Here is a 23,213-nt window from a genome sequence, read left to right on the forward strand (position 1 = left end):
AGAGCTCCTGAGAGTGGCCTTGATGCAGCCAGCCTCAGCTGGAGGTCGTGGGGAGGGGAGGAGGCACCCAGAGAGGCTGCTGAGGGCCTCAGGGACGGGTGCCCTTGGCTGTTGCTGAGAGCCGGACACTAGAAAAAATGGGCTCAATGAAAGGCTCGTGGAAACCCCGGAGGCCAGGTGGGGGAGCACTCAGGAGGCTGAGGCAGGAGGTGTCCTCCCACGGCTCTGGGCAGACGCAGCCTGTTTAATCCGTCCTGCAAGGAGGGGAGAGGAGGATGGGGCCTGTCTGAAAACAAGACTGCCCAGCTGGGCGCGGTGGCCACACCTGTCATCCCCGCAGCTCCAGAGCCGGGGGCAGGAGGATGGCGAGTCCAGAGCCAGCCTCAGCTTCGGCAAGGCACCAAGCACCTCAGTGAGACCTGTCTCTAAATAAAGTACAAAAGGGCTGGGGATGTGGGAGAGCGCCCCTGAGTCCAATCCCCGGTACCCTGCTCTCCCCAAAAAACAAGACTGCCCAGGCCCCGAGGGGCTGTCTCCTGCCCTCGGTGCCCCTGTCTTTGCACTGCACCTGGCCCTGGGTCCTGCCCCAGCCACGAAGGACTCTGCCAGGGGTCACTTTCACTCTGGGTGTGAGAGCTGTTCTCTGGTGTCCCCTTGGGAACTGGCCGGAGAACCCCAGTATGCCTCCTCTTTTCTGGTAGCCACGGTCTCCAGATGTTCCCAAGGTGGCCTCTAGACTTGGTCCCTGCTTTTGGGGAACTGGCTCTGGCCATCAGGCTAGGCCAGAGACAGGAAAGGAGACCCAGGGCCCAGCGCAGGCAGAGAGGCCGGGAGGTGCTCCTGGAAGACAAGGCACTTCAGCCCCCGTCTCCAAGCCCACCCTGGCCACTGGGCTTGCCACCCTTACACGTGGGGTTTGGCCCAGCTGAGAGGTCCAGGCCAAGTCGACCGTCCCCATTGGGCACCTCCAGATCAGGGGCTGGTCAGTCCTTTCCTGATGCACCCCAGCCCTTCTGCTAATCAGCCTGGAGTGGACACCTGCCTGCTTCCCCTGGTCACTGAGCAGGGCCCTCTGTATCTCTGGCCTAGGACCCTGCTCCTGACGCCAGGCCAGCATGTGCTGGACTTTCCAGACAGTGTCTCCTCAGCCCCCAAGGAATGTCCACTCAGCCACCTCTGACTCTCTGGAAAGGTGTCTTCACTCCTGGCAGGAGAGCAGCCAGGGACCAGCAGTGGGCAGCGAGGACTGACCTCCCCTCCCTCGGCCAAGCAGACCTTCCCCCAAGGGGGCTCAGGATGGTTTTCCTCCTGAAAACTTGGCCTTCGCTGAGCACATGAGGCTGAAGTCCGGGGCAAGGCGGAGCCCCCCACGCTGGCTCCAGGCCACAGGGGACCTTCCTCGGGAAGCTGGGGAGCGCCACAGGCGAGGGGTAGGAGCACCTGGACACCTCCTGGAGGCCCCTGGACAGGTGTGGGATGTTGGAGGAGCAGCAGTCTGCGGGGCCCTGCGAGGGACGGCTAGAGGGTGCTGCTGGGCCCCTTGGCCCTGCCTTCTCCCACTGTCCTGCACTTATCCTGGAGGTTGGGACAGATCTGCCTTGGGGACCTGGGGTCGGTTTGGGTCCCACGGGAATGAGAACGCCAGTGCCTCCAGGAGTTTCTGCTGCGCCACCTCCAGACCCACCCCCAGTGCTGACGGGGCCCCTCCCCGCACCCCAGCTCCTCTGGACTCCACTGCCCCACACTGACCTCGGGGCTCCCCAGCCTCCCTCTCTTTTGGCTGTCCCACGTGAGGACCAGGTTTGCCTGACCAGCTCCTGAGCAGGCCCTGCTGGTGGGAAGGTCAAACTGTGACCCAGTCACACGGCCCTGCTAGGGAAGGGGGCTCCTGGGCCTGCTGGGTAGCCTAGGGCCGGTGACCTGACCTCTCTGACACTGGTTGTTATTCCAGGACTGGGCTCAGTGTCTCTGTGAGCAGTGGACGAGTCGTCTGTGTAGAGCTGCTCAGCACTCGGCGCCGTCCGGAGCCTCAGTGCAGATGGGATTCTTCTGCACTATGAGGGTCCAGGTCTTTCTCCCCTTGAGGACAAATGCAGTGTCCCAGTGAGCCACGAGACTCTCCATCCCCGCAAGTCCCACTGGCTCTGTCTGTCCACAGGACCACGCTGCTTTACGGGCTGGCCTCGTGGCTCTGTCCACGGGACCACACTGCTTTACAGACTGGCCCAGTGACTCTGTCCACGGGACCACTCTGCTTTACGGGCTAGCCTCGTGGCTCTGTCCACGGGACCACACTGCTTTACAGGCTGGCCCAGTGGCTCTGTCCACAGGACCACTCTGCTTTACAGGCTGGCCCAGTGGCTCTGTCCACGGGACCATACTGCTTTACAGGCTGGCCCTGTGGCTCTGTCCACGGGACCATACTGCTTTATGGGCTAGCCTCGTGGCTCTGTCCACGGGACCACACTGCTTTACAGGCTGGCCCAGTGGCTCTGTCCACAGGACCACTCTGCTTTACAGGCTGGCCCAGTGGCTCTGTCCACAGGACCACTCTGCTTTACAGGCTGGCCCAGTGGCTCTGTCCACGGGACCACACTGCTTTACAGGCTGGCCCAGTGACTCTGTCCACGGGACCACTCTGCTTTACGGGCTAGCCTCGTGGCTCTGTCCACGGGACCACTCTGCTTTACAGGCTGGCCCAGTGGCTCTGTCCACGGGACCACACTGCTTTACAGGCTGGCCCAGTGGCTCTGTCCACAGGACCATACTGCTTTACAGACTGGCCCAGTGACTCTGTCCACGGGACCACGCTGCTTTACAGGCTGGCCCAGTGGCTCTGTCCACGGGACCACGCTGCTTTACGGGCTGGCCTGTGGCGTCTCAGCACCTGCACCTTGGAATGCTTCACTGTCTCTCATTGGTCTCGGCTGGTTTCTCCCCAATGAGCACAGAAGCAGTGTGGCAGGGCCCTGGGAACTCCGTCTTCCTCCCTGGATTTGGCTCTTTACAGCTGAGCCTGGGCTCCGTGGCCTCCTGGTGGCCAGCTCCCCGGGGAGTTCCTCCCTCTGTGAGGTGGAGCCTGACCCCTCCCTCGCTGTGCCTCCTTACTCTTCTCATGGGCAGTGTCCTCAAGGGATGCTTCAGGTACTGGCCAAGGCCAGGAAGGGCATGAGGTCCCGCCTACCTCTCCCTATGGCCACTGCTTGGGGACAGGGCACCATGACAGGAGGAGCCCAAACCAGCCAGTGTCCTATAGGTGGCCAGTCCAGCCTTCAGTGTTCCTGAGCCCCTCTCATGGGGGACACCACCACCCCAAGTGTCATCAGTGGACAGTGTGTTCTGGTGACAGTGATGCAGACGAGAACGTTGCCTGTCACCTTGGTGGAGTGTGCCACTCTGAAGGGACCTGGCCTCTCTGAGGCCCTCTGTAATGCCCCCTTCAGTGCTCTGCAGGCCTCCCAGGGGTTCCCTGCAGGGCAGGACCCAGCCACTCCGGCGTCTCTCAGGGAATGACCCTACTCTCGGACGTCCAGGCCCCTTTTCCTTCCTTAGCCGTGTGTGCAGCGAGCAGGGTGCCACCCACCGACCTGGGCTGACACAGGCTCAGCGGGCACAGGTAGCCCCTGGCAGGCTTGGCTAAGGGACAAAGCCCGTCAGCAAGCAGGGCAAGAGCCAGCAGAGGAGCCAAGCACAAGCAAGCGCAGGAGGGATGGGCGCTGCTCACTGCACTTGGTGTCATGGACACCTTCCCCTGCCTCTACCCTGCTCTGCCACCTCCGAACAGGAAGGACTGAGCCCTGTGGTCTGCGCACAGTTGGACCTGGGACAGCACATGGACCAGATGGGCAGCCCCGGCCTGCAGAGAAATCAGCATCCCCTGCCCAGGGAGGAGGCCAGGCCAGGCCAGGACAGATCTGGCTCCCGTAGGGAGGAGGCCTGCTGGGCCCGAGGAGCTGCAGGGCTCAGAGACTCCTGCACACCGTCCTCAGGCCTGTCCACTGCCTGCCGGGCTGCCCACGGCAGGGGGACCCAGGAGAGATAGACAGTGCCGGCTCCACAGAGGCCCAGGCTGAGAGGACAGGAGGCGAGGGACAGCCCTGGGTCCACAGAGGCCTGGGGTGCCTGAGGGGCCGTCAGTGCCCCCTGCCAGGCCACCATCTTTCTGGCAGCCGTGAGCGGTGTCTGTCCCGAGGACGGTTGGCACACAGAGAGCAGGTGTGGTGCAGTGCAGCCAGAGCAGGCAGAGTCTGCTGTGCCTGGTCCAGCAGGCCTCAGCCACACAGTGTGGCTATATCTGATTCCCCGGTTCTGCCCAGCATCCTGTGACCACAGTCGTCCACTGGCCATCTCAGCATCGTGCCATGCCTCCCCATTCTGTGAGGCCTTTGGGTAAAGCCTGAGTCCTGCTGGGGCAGCTCCGCGGCAGGCCCACCCCAGGTGCCCCTGGGAAGTCCCTAGTCCCAGGTCCCCTCTAAGCTATGTTGGGGAGGCTGTCCCGGGGCCTTGTGCTGGGTTCTCCCTGGGTGGGCGTGGGAACCTGGACGGTGTTCTGCAGTCCCAGACCCATTGTCAAGCTTCAGCTCCATGTCCTCTGGATGGCCGCTGCCCCTCCTCTCCTCAGCAGCTCCTGGGGAGTGGGGCCTGTGGTCAGTGGTCAGGCTCTGGCCAGAGGCCATCTGTCTTGCTCTCCCAGTCCTGCCATCAGGCTTCCTCGCAGCATTACCTGTGAATTCATGCCTGGCCCCCACCCGGATGGAGGCAAAGGGCCAGCGGCCATAACAGAGCCTGGACAAAGCCCCCAAAGCCAGTCTGGGAAGGCAAGTTGCAGGGCAGGAAGGACACAGGCAGCTGAGCCTGCTCCCCTCCACTGAGGCCACCTGCATGATGTCTCTGTCCCTTGGCGTCCCCAGCCTGTGCCAAGCCTGGGGCTCTGCCGCGTGGCAGGCTTATCTGTCTGGTTCAGACAGTGCCACAGCGTCCTGCCTCTCGGTCGCAGGCAGGAAGCCAGGCAGTGTTTCCCTGTGCGTCAGCATGGCCAGCAGTGGTGTGCCCTCGTGGTGTCCAGCACAGAGCCCACCCCTGCCACCTGCTGCCGCTCACCCTCCAGCCTTGCCCTTGGTGACTGGAGGTCCCTGGGGTCTCTGCCATCACGTCCACAGAGCCCAGTGACTACTGGTGGTCACACATCATGGCCAGGTGGTCACCCCCCAGGAGCTCACAGCAGCAGGAGAGACAGTACTGAAGAGGCCCCCAGGGAAAGGCTGGGAGGGAGACAAAACTGGTGGCCAGGCAGGGAGCGCCGTGAGGGAGGTGCCTGGTCAGCGTGCTCGGGAGGCTGCCCTCAGCCCGTGAAGCTGGGGTGCCCGTGACGGACGGTGTGGCTGGGCAGTGGTGGGCTTGGCTTTGACTCTGGAGGCCGGGCCGTGGGAGCTAACCTGGCCGACCTTGCTCCTGGGTTCCCTGTGGGCCCTTGGAAAGCTGCAGAGACCAAGGTTGGGTGGGGACAGGCAGGGACGGCAGATGGGCAGAGCACGGTGGGCCTGTGGGTGGAGGGTGAGTGGGGGGAACAGAGATGGCCAGCTCCTCCAGGACACCGGGAGGGCCACCTCCCACGGGTGGTCAGGAGTGCCCCCGATGCGCTCCACCACCAGGGTTGCTGCCCACTTGGCAGACCCCCCACAGGCCACCAGGCACCTCTGAGCACCCTCGCGAGCTGTGCCAGGGAGGGCCTGGCACTCCACAGGGTCCTGCTGTCTCGCCCCTGCCCCCCACGTGGGGGCCGGGCACCTGTACTCACCAGACTCAGCCCTGCAGCCTTCAGTCTGCAGAGTGTGCCCTGGCCTTGGTCACTCCTGGGTCCTGTGGCTGCCCACCCTTGCCCAGGGTCCTGGTGGCAGCTTCTTTCTGGTCCTAGGGGTCTATATGCAAGGCCATCATGGTCCGCAACTGCACAGGGTGGGGGCAGCCAGGTTTCCTAAGGATACAGTTCCCCACGTGCTCCAGAACGTGGTGGGCAGCCTGGGCTGCACGTCCTGCTCTGCTGCGGAGCCTGTGCCCCCGCCCACCACTGTGGCTCTGTATGACTGTGTGCCCTCCTGTCTGCATTCAGTCACCTGCCGGACGCACACAGACCTGCACACACTCACATGGCTATGGCCCTGCTGACGGAAACCACGTGGGCTCCGTCCCCTCGCTCAGAGTTGACAACTTCATGGACCATGTGGTCTGGCCTTCCCCTACGTGGAAGCTGTATGTTTTTGCACATGGGGTTTATCCCAAGGACACTGAGGGTGTTGTTGGTGTAAGTGAAGATTCCTGCTCTGCTCTTGTGTTGTGGTGGGGAACGGTGGTTTTCAGTACTGGCCTCGGTCGAGCACCTGCTCTGGACGCCTCAATTCTCCCTCTGCCCTGGTTCTTCTCGGCTTTCCCCTCTTGGTCACAGTCTCAGTGACTCTTGATGTCGGTCCTTTCCCTCCTAGCTGGAGGCCTGGTTTTCCTGTCTGCCGGCCTTGGGCCAAGGTCATGCCCGGCCAGAAGCCCCAGCTTTAAGCTCTGCCTTGCTAAGGGTTTCTGGAGGCACCTTTATCCAGCCCAGGGGCCCTCTGTCCCTGGCTTGTGGAGTTCCTCCCCGTGTCACCAGCAGCAGTGGTCTCTGGGCTGCTGTGCCGCCCGCCCTGAGGCCACGGGCTGTCTCCCTGACCACCTGGAGGCTGGGTTCATGGTGGGCTCCACCTCCTAACTTGGCCTGGCCTTCTGGAATGACACCCCTGCCCCACGCAGCTGTGTCTCCCTGGCCCCTGCTGCCACCCTGCAGTGGGCTGCTCCCCAGGCCTGGCCAGCTCCTGCACCTGAGGGGAGGGCTGGTGCCTCCCCCATCCTGCCCCCAGAGACCCAGTGCCCTGGTCCTCGTGGCCCTCAGCTGAGCTGGCTATGAAGCCTCCAGCTCCTGGGCCCTGGCCCTAGCCTAAGGAGTCCCTGCCTGCCCACCCTGTACGTGCAGTGGTCTCCCAGCTCCATGCCACTCCTTGATGGGGTCTTTTCTGGACGTCCCCCCTGGGTCTGGCTGCCATGGCTTCTCACCCCTGCTGGAAAGGGCTAGGGTTTGAGAATGCACTGCCCCTCAGGACTTGTGGTGGAGACGGTACAGTCAGGAGGGTCCAGGGGCGGGGGCCATGAGGCTGGGGAGGCATCCTGAGGTCCCCTCCTGTAGAATCAGCTGAAGAGACTCACAGACCTGGGGGATGAGGAGGACGTCTGGAAGCAGGGCCTGGCCAGAGCAGGTGGAGCCCAGTGGCCGAGAGGGGCATGGTCAGCACGGGAGATTTGGCTCTGCAGGACAGCCAGCCCAGGACTTGGGAAGGCACGGTCTCCAGCTCCAGACAGAACCTGCAGGATGGGCCGTGGGTGCTGGGGTGCTGTGGGTGCCATGCCTCTGTGGGGCGGGGTGGTGTGTTCTGGGGCAGCTCCCACCAGGGGCCAGAAGAGCCTGGGAAGGAGCAAGCCCTGTGTGACCCCACGGCCTTCACCTTATCCCCACAGCCAGCCCCGTTCCTGCAGGCCCCGCTGAGGCTGCGTCCCTAAGAGCCGTGATGGTAAGTGTGTGCGGACCCTGCTGCCTGGAGACACAGAAATGGTCAGGTGACCCTGTGATGCGTCATGTGGGACATGGGATAGTGAAAAAAGAGCTTGTGATCCTGGCTCACTGCATCCAGGTGACTCACAAGGACTCGGTGACCTGGCACTGCTGAGAGGGAGCCTGCAATTCCATGAATCCTGAATTGGGAGAGACACGGGACTGTGTGGTCAGCACAGTGGCTTCCACATCTCTGGATGTCAGTAAACTCCTGCCTCCAACTCATCCAAAGATCTAAGCCCAGGTCTGTAGTTGAATGGCCGCCATCCTCACAGCCAACACAGAGGGCAGGTAGTGTGATTGCTCACCTCCACCTCTCTGTGAATTGACTTGTGTTGGCATCTCCTGTGACCAAAGTCACCCACAATGGCAGGGCACTCCCACACGAGGTGGCTCAGCTGGATCCTGAAACAGGTCTGTCTCCCTGCCTGTCTGGATGTGGCAGGCCCCTGCACCCAGTGGGAATGTCTCACTCCCTCCCTGGCTGTGTCAGGTCCCTCCCCACAGTGGGTCTGCCTCCCTCCCTCCCTGGCTATGACAGGTCCCTCCCCACAGTAGGTCTGTCTCCCTCCCTCCCTGGCTGTGTCAGGTCCCTCCCCACAGTGGGTCTGTCTCACTCCCTCCCTCCCTGTGACAGGTCCCTCCCCACAGTGGGTCTGTCTCCCTCCCTCCCTGGATGTGTCTGGTCCCTCCCCACAGTGGGTCTGCCTCCCTCCCTCCCTGGCTGTGTCAGGTCCCTCCCCACAGTGGGTCTGTCTCCCTCCCTCCCTCCCTGGCTGTGTCAGGTCCCTCCCCACAGTGGGTCTGTCTCCCTCCCTCCCTGGCTGTGTCTGGTCCCTCCCCACAGTGGGTCTGTGTCACTGCCTTCCTGGTTTGGGCAGGTCACTCTGCTGTGCATTTCTCTCTCACTGATGGCAGCGCCTTGGCCAGGTCCCTCCTGTCTTCTTGGTGGTCAGTTTGTTTCCGGGCCATCTCTGGTCAGGGCGTCATGCAGCAGAGCGTGTTGTGGCCCGCAGGCTGCCTGGTGTCTTGGTGCAGTAACTGGAGGACTTTGACTCCCAGATCCAGGGCTTGCAGACGGGGTAGGCTCTGAAGGGCTCTGAGCTGGTGGTGAAGCTCCCTGGCCACGTGGGGAGAGATTGGGCCACAAAAAGTGGCAGGTGCGTGTGGTTTGGGTGGAGTAGCCAGGTCGTGTGTCCACCGCTGTGGTGTCCTTGTCACGAGTCCTGGGGCGGTCCAGGGCAGGGTCACTGCTTCTGGTGCAAATCTCAAGCTCCTGGCGGTTGTCAAGCACCTGGGCCAGTGTGAGCTTGGCGGTCAGGCGCTGCTGCGGACTGGAGCCCTGAGGATGGGGTCTTGGGCCATTGTGGTAGGCCTGAGGTGGGGCAGGAGTCTGCTCAGACCCTGCAGGGCAGCAGCTACGGGACCCTAGGCAGAGCAATGGAGAGCTCCCAGGAGAGGTGGAGGAAGAGGAGGCGGGGTCCTGGGCAGGTGGCCACCCCTCGGCAGGAGAGGGCAGGTCCAGAGCCAGGCTGGGTAGGCCTGGAAGGATGTCTCGTGGTGCGCTCGGCCCTGGTGGCCTGCAGCCTGGGCTGTGCTACTCCTGATCCTCACTGTCCCTGTGGAGGTTTGTGATCCCTCTGCCTTCTCAGTCTCGGGTGCCCTTCTGGGTCACCATCTGGGTCAGGGCTGGGGTTAAGGTAGGGTTAGGTTGTGTCATTGGTCATTTAGGTTATGATTACATATCGGGTTCGTTCTGGCTCTGGTTAAGTAATGTTAGTGTTTGGGTTAGTTTAGGCTAGGGAACCGTTAGGTCTGGGTCAGGGTTAGTATTAGGTCACTTTAGGGTTAGCTCTTAGCATGGGATTAGGGTTAGGAGAAGTTGGAGTTACGTTTAGGTTAGGTTGGGTGTGTTTTATCTTTGGGTCAGGTAAGGGTTAATGTTAGGTTAGGCTTAGGTTTCGGTTAGTTTAGGGTTTGGGTTAGGTTTGACAGGGTTATTGTTATGTCTAGGTCAGGGTTTGGATTAGGTTACATTAAGGTTAGGTGTTTGTCAGCATTAGGGTTAGGGTTTGGTCGATTTTTAGTTAGGTTTATATTAGTTTAGCACAGATATTTTTACTTTTTAGGTAGAATTAGGTTAAGTTTGGGTTTGGGTTAGTGTAGGTTGGAATTACAGCTTGGTCCATGTCAGGGTTAGGTTTACGCTACATTAGCATTAATTTTGGAGTTAGGGTTAGAGTCAAGTTAAATTAGAGTTAGATTTAGGTCAGGTGTGTCATGGTGAGGTTATGATTAGGTTAGTGTCAGGTAGGTTTGTGGTTAGGTGAGGTTTGGCTTATGATTAGTTTTAAGTTAGGGTTAGAGTTAGTTCTGCTAAATTAGGTTTAGGGAGGGTTAGGTCAATGTTAGAGTTAGGGTTGGATAAGTGAGGTTAGGGTTAGGTAAAGGTTATGTTCAGCATTAGGGTTAGGTGTAGGCTGGGGTTTGGTTACTATTAGGCTAAGTCATGTTCGGGTTGTGTTGGGTTGGTAGGTAGTAGAGCAGGGATAGGCTGGGTTCAGGGAGGGACAGGTTTGTTTGGTTGGGGACTCTGGCGGACTTCATACTGCTTCTCCTCTTGAACACTCCTTGAGGGTGGAATTGAGTCATTGACATGGGGAGAGACCTGGTCAGGGACCCGCATCCTGGATTGCCACAGAGATGGGTTAGGTGGACTCTTGTGCGTGAGCGTTGGTGTTCACATGGTGGAAGGATGTCTCGTGGTGCGCTCGGTCCGTGGCCTGCAGCCTGGGCTGTGCTAGTTCTGATCCTCACTGTCCCTGTGGAGGTTTGTGATCCCTCTGCCTTCTCAGTCTCGGGTGCACATCTGGGTACTTCAGCCTTCCTGGGCCCACCCAACCTAGCTTGGTACTGCCCGGCCCTGCCTGGGCCCTGCCTGGGCTCAGTAGGACTATTGATTTTTCTTTTGGATGGTGAGCCAGGAATGTGTCATTGAGCAGGTGGGTCTGGTGACCCCCAGGTGGCTGGGAGCAGTGAGAATAGAGGGATTGTGTGGGCTTCAGAGTCCAGAGCCCACAGGTCTTCAGGGGTATGCTCTGACCACCAGGAAAGAGGCAGCAGCTGAGATCTTCCCAAATGAGGGTCCAGCCTCTAGTGCGTGATTCCCAGGCTGGGGTCGGCGTGAGGCTTGTGGGGTGGTAGGTCTTGGGGTCAGTGCCAGGAAAGGGCTGCGTGGATAAGCAGGGACACAGGGGTCCACTCAGAGGGCCCCAGCTCTGTGCTGGGGAGAAGCACAGGCCATAAGGACTGATCCTGCTGGTGCTGGCTCTATGGCACTGAGCACATCCGCATCCCCGTGGCCATGTCCGCAGCCCCTGCCCACCTCTGCCTCCATGGAGTCCCCGCTCTCGACTGGCACCTAACCGCAGCCACCTGAGTCCCCGGTACCTGGCTCGGCTCCAGGGGCCCCTTGCTGGGAGCGCCACAGCTCTGTGGTTCCCAGGGTCTGTGCGACTCCTCCACTCACCAGCAGGTGGACCTTCAGGTCAGTTCTGCCATCTGCCAATCTCAAATGAGTTCCTCTATGGTCCGCGCCCAGGTAGTTAGCAAGTTCCTGGGGACCTGCCTGGAGCCGCACCACTGGACCCAGGCAGACAGCTCCCTGGCATCTGAAGGTCCTTCTGCTCCTTCTCTGACCCTCCTGCTGTGGGCTGAGCCTGCCCTGTGCTGCCCCTGGTCCCAGATGCCTCCTCTCTGCTCACTTCTCCCTTCACGGTCCACACCTGCTGTCTCCATCCTCAGTGCTCTGTCAGCCCATTGTGGTAGTCACCTGGGTGGCCCCTTTCCTAGAGCAGAGTCTATCAGCCTCACTCCAGCCATCCCCCTGCCCCGTGTTCTGAGTGACTTGGCCAAGAGCACCCAGCAGCCAGGGTTGAGGGCCTTGACCTTCTCGGGAAAGACCCCCTGCCCTTCTGAGCCTGGGTGACAATGTCTGCCTGTAGCACCTACGGCTGCCCTGTGGGGGTGTCCACTTCCTGGGGCTCAGAGGGGTGCTGGTCCCCTCCAGCTGGTCCTAGCCTTCTGGGGGAGCAGGCAGTGCCGAGGCCCAGCCGGTAGCAGCCAGAGACTGTCTCCAGGTCCTGGCCCAGGGGTTCCTGCCAGCTGGAGGTCACAGCATAACACAGCTCCCCTCTGTGGGGGGCTCCTCGGGGGTCCCTCCCCCATCCCCCTGGGCCCATGTCCAGCTGCACTCCTCTGCGTGGACATCTTGGAGACCGCAGTTCACCTCTGCGCGAAGACCACCCAGGAGGACAAGGTGCGTCCTTCCTGGACTCTGTCTCTCAGATGAGACGGGAAGGGAGGAAGTCTTTTCCACCCTGGGGACTGAATCCAGGGGTGCTCTACTGAGCCACACCCCAGCCCTTTATGTCTTTATTTCAAGACAGGGTCTCGCTAAGTTGCCCGGGCTGGCTTTGAACCTGTGGTACTCGGGCCTCAGTCTCCTAAGACTCTGGGATCACAGGTGTGCGTCACCACACCAGCATGGGAGGAAGGATCTTATCAGATGTGTTCCCAGATTCTGCAACATGGAGGCCTGTCTTTTGGACATTCAGGGTGGGGTCCTGGGCCACAGAGGGGATCACACACAAGTAAGCAGGGGGCGTCCAGACAGGCCAGAGGAGCACCTTCCACACTTTTCCGTCCTGGGAACTGTGTTTCTTGCCATCTTCCTAAAGGCCTGGAGAAGGCCAGTGCCTGCAGACACAGGGTGGGGCCTGGGTGGGCAGAAGGCAGGCTCCTTCCTGGCGCTAAGCCGCAGGCATGTCCCCACTGGTGCACCTCTCAGTCCCACCTGGGCGGCCACCTGCAGGACATCGCCACGGCTCAGGACGGAGGTTCAGTGGCAGGAGTCCACACTGGCAAAGCTGTTGCAGCAGAGGCTGCCTGGGACGACCCTGTTGACGGTGACACTGGCTGGTTTTTATCTGCAGGTGGCAGCTGTGGGAGCCGGAGACCAACGTGGGTTCTCTGATTTTCTCTTCCAGCTCCTGTGTCCTGCATCTTCAGCTCAGAGACTGGAAAGTAAGCGAGACACATTTTCCGGTTTGGGTTCTTTCATCTGCTGCTTGTTGGACAGAGATGGCTGGGCTGCCATGTGCCCAGGTCCTGTCCAGCAGAGATGGTGGGCCTGCCACCGGGCTGAGCTGCTCTGCGGGTGAAGGCACTTTGTCTGGCCTATAGAATGAGCCCCCGTCTTATGACCACTGCCCTGGGGACCTTGGGGCACAGCAGAGCAGGGGCGACTCTCAGCAGCACTCAGTTTCAGGAGGCGCGTCCAGCGGCTGCACAGTGACAGTTACCTTCTGAAGAGACTAGATTCCAACCCTCTGTGTGGTTGGGGAAGGCTTCCCGGGGGCTTTGAGAGGGGGACAGAATGACAATGAGCGTTTGTGTCTCTGCAGTTCCAGGAGGAAGCTGGCAGGGGCTCACCGCCATGGACAACCCAGTGGCTGGACTCCTGGTCAGCCGGAGGACAGGTGGGAGGGGCAGGGGAGGGGCTTTCCTGGAGCCAAGGGGTCCTTTAAACTGCAGCACTGTCTGCAGGCGCAGCCCTGCCCAGGACCAGCCCAGGTCATCTCGAGGCACCCTGCCCAGCTCAGGGACTCCACGCCACCTGACCAGGCCTCTGTGGCTCCCAGGCTTGCCCAGGTGGGTGGGGGAGGACACCTGGCCAAGTCTCTGCTGGTGCATGTGACTCTCACCCTCCAGCTTACCCTGAATATCCACCTTCAGGCATGGGCTGCCCAAGTCAAACACGTGCCCTGGTGTAAGGATGGCCTTAACTTAACAAGGGCCTTGGCCTAAGTAACTCCATTTTAAAATAAAACTGCAGTCCTCACTGGGCACAGCCCACGGAGCCCTCCAATATTGTCATCAGGCATAGCCTGATAAAACAAGCCACTTTCCACAACCCTGATAAAACTCAGAGTGAAGTCACTGTCATTTGCCTTCACCCTGATAAAGGCAGAGGTGAGAGACGAGGACGGAAACCACCTGACCAGACGTCCCGACCCCAGAATGAAAGATGTCCCTGAGAAACCGGTAATGGCTAATAGGGATTGGAGGGGCAAGTAGAAACCCCAAAATTCAGCATAAATGATGGGGCAAATGAACAGACACTCAGCCAGCCCACACTGATGCCCACATGCGGAGAGCCTGGTGAGGACCTGGACTGACACCCCAGCTCTCCCCATCACCTGCCTGATGCTCTCCAACTCCACAGCCACATCTTGGCCCCCGCAAGAGCGGTGCCAGCTCCACACCAGGAGAGGCCTCTATGGGTTGCTGACCTGATCGCTGTGGTCTCAGTGAGTGGGCATCTGCTGGACTTAAGGCTTAAGACTCGAGACTCGAGACGGCACTTGAGTTTAGCGAGCGGAGGGAATGTCTGTCGTGGCCTGTCATGATCAGGTGTTTGCAGTGCTTAGAATTAACTTAGAATGTTTTTCCTTGAATTGATTACGTCTGTTGCAGTGCCCAGCATTAAGGATTCCTATTTTCTTGATTAAGAACCTACAGAGTGGAATTGTATGGAGTGATCTGAGTGAATAAAGCATTGAAAGGACAGAAGCACATGGACTTTCTTTATTTCTCCCCTCAACGGCATGCGTCGCACCTTGGGTTGGTCCACCAGGTCCTGGGTTCTGTGCGGGCCTGTCGTGTCCCGGGCTTGGGCTTGGCCTGCACATGCCAGCAACTCCCCCAGCTGGACACGCTCTCAGGATGGGCCATGAGGAGGCTGTGGGAGTAGCCAACGAGGGGCCCACTGCCCCTGAGGGACACCTTCCCAGGCCACTGCCCCTGTGGGACCCTTTCCTTGACCCCTTCCTACAGCAAGAGCTCAGGACATAGTCTGGCACCTGGGGGACCCCAGGAAAAGGGGATGCAGATTCGGGGCAGCCGAGTTGAGGGGTACCCAGGTTGTGAAGTGCATGTCCCTCTGCCCCTCCTCAGAGTCTGAGTGCTGAGGCTGTGGGGAGGCCTGGGTCAGAAGCTGCCTCTGCAGATGCTGAAGGCCAGGTGAGAACTTGGGACTTTTGGAATCTCTGTGGGTGCTGAGTCTCCTGGGTAAGCCCAGAAGTTTCTGAGAGGAAGACTGGTTCCTGAAGTCATGGACTGGGCTGTCCTGAGCCCTGCCTGCAGCACCTGGCTGGAGCAGTCTGTGGGAGCCCTGGGAGCAGTGGGGCCTGTGGCGTGGGAAGAGGCTGCTTCGCCCAGGTGGCTGAGTGGCTGTGAGCCCAGGTGGCTACAGGAGGCCTGGGGCTTCCAGGTGCCTTGAGCTGTGCAGGTCCCCATGTGCAGCCAGAGGCACCATGAGGTCAGGGTCCAGCTCCGGGCACGCCTGCCCTGTGTAGGGAGACCTGCCCTCCACCATCTCAGGGTCCGAGGCTGAGTCCACTTCAGGGACAGAGCTGCCTGTGGCACTGCCCTGCCACTGGGGCTGAGGCCTCAAGGGTCACCTTGCCCTCCCAGACCTGGCCGACCGCCTGGCCTCTTGTGGCTGGGGAGAGTGCTGAGGAACTGGGGCAGCTGAACTAGGGACACTGCGGGCTGCAGGGTCCGCTGCCCCTGTGGCACGAGGCCATCCTGGAGTTGCAAGGGCGGCTGGCCTGCGGGCGCAGGAGGCTGAAGGCGGCTAGCCTCTCGGCCTTCTGTTGCAGTCCAGCCTTTCAAAGAGTGTCTGGGCTGCTGAATGTGCCTCCCTCACTTGGAGGCAGGCGTCCGGACACAAAGGGAGCTCTGTCCCGCACAGGCCCCTTCTGCGAAGAAAAGCCATTGTCCCGTGGGCCGCCCGGCAGGCGGTGCATGGTCCACTGCCCACCACCGCGGCCGAGGGGCCGCATTCAGCCTGTCCGCTCGGATTAGCAGGGCCTGCAACTCAGGGCTGCGATGTTTCATGTCGAAGGCGGGGTGGCTCTGGGCAGGGTGAATGCCTGCTCTTGTCTGCTGAGTTATTTTATTGACATTTTTTAAACAGCTTATCAAGGTAAAAAGATAGCTTGGCTTAAAAAAAAAGAAGAGAAAAAACAGCTCCCCTTGGCCCTAGGCCCAGTGCAGAAGTGGAGGCTGGGAGCGTGCTGAGGTCCTCGGCCAGCCTAGGCACCTGCCCAGCCCTCCTGGCCCTTGGGGTGGGGTCCCAGGGGCTGCAGGAGGCTATTCCTAAGAGCCACCAGCCAGGCCTCTTTGGGTTTTCTTGCTTGTTTTCCCCAAACCACAGCTTGGGCCTGTCGGACAGCGGTTCCTGGCCCCAGCCTGCCCCGCTGTGGGATAGCCTGGCGTCCCTTTTCGTAGATGTGGCCCGTGCTTTGGGGCAGCAGGGGTCAGGAAAGCCCCATTTGCCCCAGGCCTGAGCTCTCTCCTCTTTGGTGTCTGGAGCCCCTCCCTGCCTTCCGCTGGGTCTGCTCCCGGGGCCAGGTACGGGGCCACTCGCCTGCCTTCCTGCACCCTCTGGCCTGCTGGTCTCCCTCATGTCCAAGCAGCCTGGCCTGCTGTGAACTCAGAAGGTCTGGCAGAAGTGACCAGAGACCCATTCTGAGCCAGTCCTGACAATGGTGAGAGGCCACTCAGAGCCCCCCAAACCTGGAGCCGGCACAGCCAGTGGGCATCCCTGGAGGAGGTGCTGCTGCTGCCCATCTCACGCAGGACACTCAGGCTGCCCAATGAAGCAAGGGCACCTGGGCACGGCTGGGTTGGCTGGGCGGGCTCCTTCCTCACCTGGCTGCTGGGCTCTAGAAACCCTGGGGCTGCAGCCACAAGATGTGAGCAGAATGGGTTGGTCCCCAGGCAGGCCAGCCACAGTCCATTAAGGCCACCTGGCCACCAGAGGGCACCCTAGTGCATGAGAGCTCCTGCCCAGCCCCACCAGAAAGGCAGGAAACCTGGCCAACTGTGCTCTGAGGGTCCACAGAGAAGGAGGGGAGCTGGACATCTCCAGGCCCCAGGACAATGTCCTGGGTGGCCAGCCTCTCAGCCCACTGACAGGCATGGCCTGAGGCACCCTGGCCATCCCCCAAGTCAGGGGACAGTACTTGTAACAGGTGGAGCAGTGGGGGGGCCCCCAGGCCCCAGGCCTCTGGCCCTCCCCTGTGCCCAGTCCTGAGGGTGTAGGGCCCCTGCCTGGCTCCGCCTGACCCTGACAGCCTAGTCAAGGAGCTGCCCTCTGACCATGGCCTGTGAGGGGCTGCTGATCCAGGAGAGAAGCCCCCACCCACGGCGAAGCTGCAGGTGTGGCTACTGGCCCTGTGCCCTCCCCCACCGACCCCTCCCCACATCCCCTCCCACGCCCTGCGCCCTGCAGGGCCTGGCCAGCCCAAGGCTCCTGGACCCAGGCCAGCCTGGAGGCGCTGGGTCAGAGCAGAGTGGAGCCCCCAGCCTGGAGCCCCCACCCCCTGCGCCCAGGCTGGAGGCTGAAGCAGCTTTTCCCAGGCCGCTATTTTGGTCCCTTCTGAGAGCCGCGGGGGGCGGGCGGAGCGGCTGCCGTTCGCTGGCTATTTTCGCTCATAATGGGAGCCCGATATGTGGGGATTATTAATAGCAGCTCGGGCCTGCAGTACGTGCCGCCGGGCAGGGCCCGGGTCGGCCTGGGGAGTTCTGAACGCCCAGCAACCACAGCAGGAAGCCCACCAGGTTTGGGGGGCTGCCTCTCATGTACCCCTCTCCATGTGAGGTGGCCTTGGGCTGCAGGTAGACTCTCGGCCTCCCCCAGCCGCTCCTCCTGCTGGGCTGGCCTCTGGCACAGGAAAGTGCCCAGCGGGGCCTGGGTTCCCTGTCGTGGCCCTGTCCCTGGGCCCCTCCCAGCCCCTGGTAATCTCCCCTGGGTGTTGCCAGGCAACCTTAGGGGTGGGGTGCTGCCCCACAACTGGACACTGAAGGTAAAGGTCTTTCTCATGCAGCCTGTTAGGTCCACATTTGGATAAAGCCCAGGTCCCCCCGCACCTCTGATGGGGCTGGGGGAGGGGGCCTGGAGGAGGCCTGGAGACCTGTGGGCGCTCAGCCTGACCTAGAGTGGACCCATCAGCCTCTGGCCCACTGCGCCACCCTCAGGTGCAGCAGGGCATGCAGGGCCCTTGAGGCCTGTTCCAGAAGCCCCAGAACTTCAGGTGGGCTGGGCACCCTGCCCTGGAACAGGGTGCCAGGTGCTTCACTGGACCCTACCCATGTGCTCCTGGGGCCTCCCACACATCCCATCGCTCAGCGGTGCAGGAGAGACAGTCCCTCCCCCACAGTCTCACCGGGAACCATGAGGAGAGATGAAGACCTTGAGGCCATCATGACCAGTGTCCACAGGGATTGCAGATCCATCCTGGCCTGCACCAGGGTGGAGACTGAGGGCTGCAGTAGCCAGAAACTCTGGGGTCAGGGGCTGGGGCTCTTCGTCCTGGTCCTGCCCTGCAGACGGCCCCAGTTGGATTGGGCTCTGCGTACGTAGCCTGTGTGTGGCCATCTTGGGGAGTGTCAGGATGGCCTGAGGCCTGAGCCTAAGCACCTCCATTTTACAACTCCAGTTTGGAACCTGCGTCTCACCAGGTGCCCACGGAGCCCTCCAGGATGGCCCTCAGGCACAAACAAGTCACTTCTCCCACCCCGACAGGCCCAGAGTAAGTCTCTGTCATGTTGAGGGGGAGAAGCAAGAAAATCAGGGTGAGGACCACCAGACCAGATGCTTTAACCTCAGGATGAATGACATCACTGAGAGACCCGGTGGCAACTGATAGGGATTGAAAGGGGGGGTCAGAAGCCCCCAAATTTTGTATAAACGATGAAGCAAATGAACAGACACCCAGCCGCCGACACTGAGGCCCACAAGCCTGAGAGCCTGGTGAGGACCTGGACTGACGTCCCAACACTCGTCATCGTTTGCTGATCCTCTGCGTGGTCCTCTCCGCTCCAACTCCACAGCAGCCTCTGGACCCTGGTGAGAGCAGCAACTTCTCCCTACAGCCCCCTCCTCAGCCAGCCGCCTGCTGCGTCCCAGGAGAAGCCTGCCTTGGCTCCTGACCTGATCACCTCCGTCTGAGTGAGTGGGCATCTGTGGACTTAGAGCCTAAGGCTGGAGACTTTAGACCTGGCACTTGAGTTTGGCATTCAGAGGGAATGTCTGTCATTAGGCTGTCATGATTAAGTGTGTTTGCAGGCTTAGAATTAATTAATCTAGGATTATTTGCTGTGGATTGATTATGTCTATTGCAGTGCCCAGCATTAAGGATTGCCGTTTTCTTGATTAAGAACCTACGAGTGAAATTGTATTGAGCGAGTTGAGTGAATAAAGCATTGACTAGGGCAGAAGCGCGTGGACATTCTTTATTTCTCCCCCTGGACTGCATAGGTCACACCTTTTGCCCATCGCGACAGGGAGGGGGCAAAAATGGGTCTCCTGTAGGACCCCGGGGGGGCTCTGTTGAGGTGGCTCTTGCTGGGGAGCGTCCCAGCCTCCCAGGGCTGCGTGTGCATGCTGTGGTGTGAGCACATGTGTTGGTGCTCCTCACAGTGCGAGGGACATGTCTTGGCCACCAGGCCACTGAGGGGTTGTTGGTGAGCAGGGTGGCTGGCAGCTCCACTCTTGGGGCCTTTGTTGTGGGGATGAGCTTGACCACAGGGCCTGCTGGGGACAAGGCTGGGAGTGCTGTCTGGGGACAGGTTGGTGAAGGGTGGCCGGCTGTGGGCTGTCCTGGACCTTCTTTCTCAGGCTCCATGTGCAGGGTGACTCAGTCCTGGCTGTGGTCCTAGCACCCACTGCTGCCCCAGGACAAGTCGAAGGGTGCGGTACGGAGTGGCCAGGTTCCCAGGCCTCCAGAGGAGGCTACTGGCCTTCATGCACTCTGCCTGCCCTTGAGACCAGTGAGCCCCACAGAGTGTCCAGGATCCAGGCAGGACCTTGGCAGGGCCGGTGACAGCTGCCCCGGGGGCTCTTGGTGTCTGGCTAGGGCTGCCACCACTGCAGGCAGGAGGACCTTGCAGGGGGTGGTGTGCAGCTCTCCCCACGGTGGCTGCTTCCGGACAGCCCCAGAGCCTGCGCGTATCTCTTCCTCTTCCTTCCTTCCCTCCTTCAGTCACCTGATAAGCTCCCCAGAGCACCTCCTGTGTGGGATCTGGCCAGATGTTCCAGAGAAAGAGCAAAGAGCCAATAGGGAAGCCGCGGAGCCAGGGAAGCCACGGGAGAGGTGGCATGGGTTTAGTTGTGCATGGAGGCTCGGCTGATGGCCTAGCATCCCCCCAGTGCTCTGACAAGGCCTGGGTCAGTGCTGCCCACCCGCTGTGACTGACAGCGAGCCCAGTGCTGGGGGTGGGGGGCACCAAGCACAGAAACACCCCTGCTCGGAGCAGTTACCTGGGCTGAGAACTCACGGCCCAAAGGTGCTCGAGGGAAGCAGGGACTTCACGGTGTGCCCGGCCAGCCAAGGGAAGGGGGTGATGGGGTTTCAAGTCACCCAAGGAAGTGACTGACTCCTGCACAGATCATCAGAAAGGCTAAGGAAGACAAAGTCCAGACTGCCAGTGTCGGGAGGGGCCCGCCAGGGGTGCCAGGAAGGCACTGGTCCTTTGCGGGTGAGACACCATTTACTAGAACTGACGCTTGGAAAAGGAAAATCTGAACAGTCCTGTGTCGACTACACGTTGAATCCAGAGACGGAAACTGCTGGGGCTGGGGACACAGCTCAGCTGGTGGAGGGCTTGCCTCGCATGCACAAGGCCCTGGGCTCCGTCCCAGCACCACACACACACACACACACACACACACACACACAAAAAAAAACACTTTGCCCACCATAAAGCAAACCTCAAACCCAGGTGGCTCCGCTGGTGAGCTCAAGCGTCACAGGAGCCTCACAGGGAAGGCAGGAAGAGGTGCCTGCCCCACTGCATCCCGCTCACCCTCTGGCCAGCCTCTGGGAAGGGATGCCAAAGCCCAGCACACTCAGGGACAGACGGGCGAATACCACCCGCCAGACACACTCCAGGACAAGCTTAGATGGGACACACTTGAAGACTGTCTCATAAAGGACCATGACTCCAAATGCCCGGGGTCTCTTAATACACACCAGGATGAACCACCAGTTTGACCCTGGGCAGAAGATCTGAACCGACACCTCACCGGGGAGACACAGCGGCGGAAAGTCAGCCCTGGAACAAGCGCACACCTGTCAGAGCCGCAGACACCCAGCACGGCCCCAGTCCCCAGAAGGAGGGAACAGAGGGCGAGAAAGGGGCTGGGGACAGACTGCTCCCAGGAGGCACACCCAGGACGGCTCAGACGTCCACCTCCTAACCTCCCAAGACAAGAGGACGGACCCACGATGAAGTCAGGGCCCTCCTGATCCAGTCCCCTCAGCGGGCTGCCCTGGGGACCAGGCTCTCAGCCCACCAGCCTGTGGGGGACATTCCATGCCCAGACTGTAGCGTCTCCAACTTTGCTACTTTTTCTTAAGTAGTTTTGGTTATTTTAGACCCTTTGCATTTTGATATAAATGTCAGAATCAGCTTATTAATTTTTGCCTCAAAACAAAGCCTTCTGGGGGCTGGGGCTGGGGCTCAGAGGTGGAGTGCTCACCCAGCACCTACCCAGTGTGAGGCCTGGGCTCAATCCCCAGCTCCACATAAAATAAATAGTAAAATAAAGGCTGAAAACAGCTTCCCGGGCAGACATGGAGGCTCACCCAGCAACTCCAGGGGCTGAGGCAGGAGGATCACGAGTCTGAGGCCAACCGGGCAACTTAGGGACACCGTGTCTTAAAATGAAAACGGCTGGGGTGTGGCTCAGTGGTGGAGCACCCTGGATTCGATCCCTGGTACCAAGAAAAAAAAGTCACCTCCTGGGATACTCTCTGCATGGCGTTGAGGTGCGGATGGACTTGGGGAACAGCGGCGTCCCCACAGCCCCGCCCCGGAGCCCCCGTGTAGTGCTCCTCCTTCTCACAGCACTGAGCTCCGGCCCTGGGGGCCTCCTGCCTTGGCACCTGCACCTTAAGCCCTTCACCCCTGGTGCCTCGGGTAGTGAGGGGTCGGCCCACCTGCTGCCCGCTGCCCGCTTTGGGTGTGGAAACTCCACTGTCTCTCCAGCAGTCCCTGTGGCTCCTCTGGACGTCGCTGGCCACAGTCACGTGGTCAGTGTCACCTCTTCCTCCCCCAGAGCCTCCATCACAGTGGCTGGACCTGGGCTGGACGGGCAGCTTTTTCTTGTTCCTGGTCTCGGGGAGTGAGCTGCCGCCTCCTGCCACAGACACAGTTCCCTCCCTGGCGCGGTCTGTGGAGTCCCTGTCAGGTGGGCATCGGGCTGGGCAAGCAGGTTTCCCACTTGGCCCGTTCCATGGTGGACCCCTCCTGGGTACTTGTGATGTGAAGCCTGCCGGACCTTCCTGGGATGAGCCCTCTTGGTCCTGGAGTAACGTCCTTCGATGTGGACTTTGGATTCCTTTGCTGGCGTTTTGGTTAAGCATTTCTGCGCCGCGTTCCAGGGGGTGGTCAGCTTGGCAGAGTGAGGCCGCCTGGCAGCCTGAGTCTGGAAGGCTCTCACCTCAGCTTTTTGAAGGGGATCGTGGAGACTTGGTATTGATTTCATTCCATAGGACACGTTCCCTCTGGATTTGGGAACCAGACGAGGACAGCTGCTCCCACTCAGGGGTGTGCTGGGGACCTTCACAGGCACAGAAGGTGGGGATTCCGGGGGACTCTACAGGTGAAGGTCAGCGTCCACAGGTCAACTCAGCCAGATCGCTGGTCGGGAGGGGAGTTCACGGAGGATTTGTCAGCAGATGTTCAAATGCGCTGAGAATTAAGGAGGGCCTCAGGGGGACGGGAGGCCGCTTCTGGACCTCAGTGCTTCTCTCCTGGAAGCTGTCCTCAGAGCAGACCTACGGAGCCGGCCACCGACTTCCCCAGAAGGGACAGCAGAGCCCCAGCGAGCATGGGGACCTGCCAGCACGTTACAGGGACAGAGGCCACCTGAACACTGGGACCCGTGTGGACTCACCAGAGTGGGTGGATGTGGGGCCTCTGGACTCTGTGTCAGGACGGGGACAGGTTGGGGACAGGTGCAGCACTGTGCAGACCCTTGAGGACGTGATCCAGCCCCATGCAGGCTGGGTTAGGGTGCAAGGCCCAGTGGGGGAGGCTTCCCGGCAGCTGTGCTCACAGCCCCCAGGCCTGGGAAGGACCCCGGGGGGCAGTGCAGGAACAAGCCCAGCCTGAGGACCCAGTGGCTCTGCGTGAGAAGAGCCAGGCCCAAGGCACATGCTGACTCCACCACGCACTCAACACCCGAGAGGTGGCCTCCTGGGGCCAGGAGGGCAGGGGGCATGGTCCCGGGAGGCTGAGGATGTGGAGGTGTCCTCAGCTGTGATCCTGGCTCCGGGGCTCAGTTGTACCTCAGTTAATGACTCACCTTGAAAAGCAGGACTCACAGACTGGCCCGGGTGGATCACGCCTCTCATCCCAGCTGCTCGAGAGGCTGCGGCAGGAGGATCTCGAGTTCAAAGCCAGCCTTAGCAAGAGCGGAGCGCTACCAACTCAGTGAGATCCC

General features: G+C 60.7%; 1 long non-coding RNA gene across 1 annotated transcript; it reads right to left on the reverse strand.

Moving 5' to 3' along the window:
- Positions 1–18,980: 18,980 nt before the first annotated feature.
- LOC124107505 (uncharacterized) lies at positions 18,981–22,629 on the reverse strand. The gene is made up of 3 exons (XR_006856438.2): positions 21,706–22,629; positions 21,352–21,480; positions 18,981–20,818 (listed from the first exon to the last, which is right to left on the reverse strand). It is a non-coding gene; the product is annotated as an uncharacterized LOC124107505 (long non-coding RNA).
- Between the last annotated feature and the right edge of the window lie 584 nt (positions 22,630–23,213).

This window comes from Marmota monax, unplaced genomic scaffold (genome assembly GCF_021218885.2).
Source record: "Marmota monax isolate L192 unplaced genomic scaffold, Marmota_monax_Labrador192_F-V1.1 WCK01_AAM20220418_F8-fsc00167, whole genome shotgun sequence".
In the NCBI taxonomy this organism is placed as follows: domain Eukaryota; kingdom Metazoa; phylum Chordata; class Mammalia; order Rodentia; family Sciuridae; genus Marmota; species Marmota monax.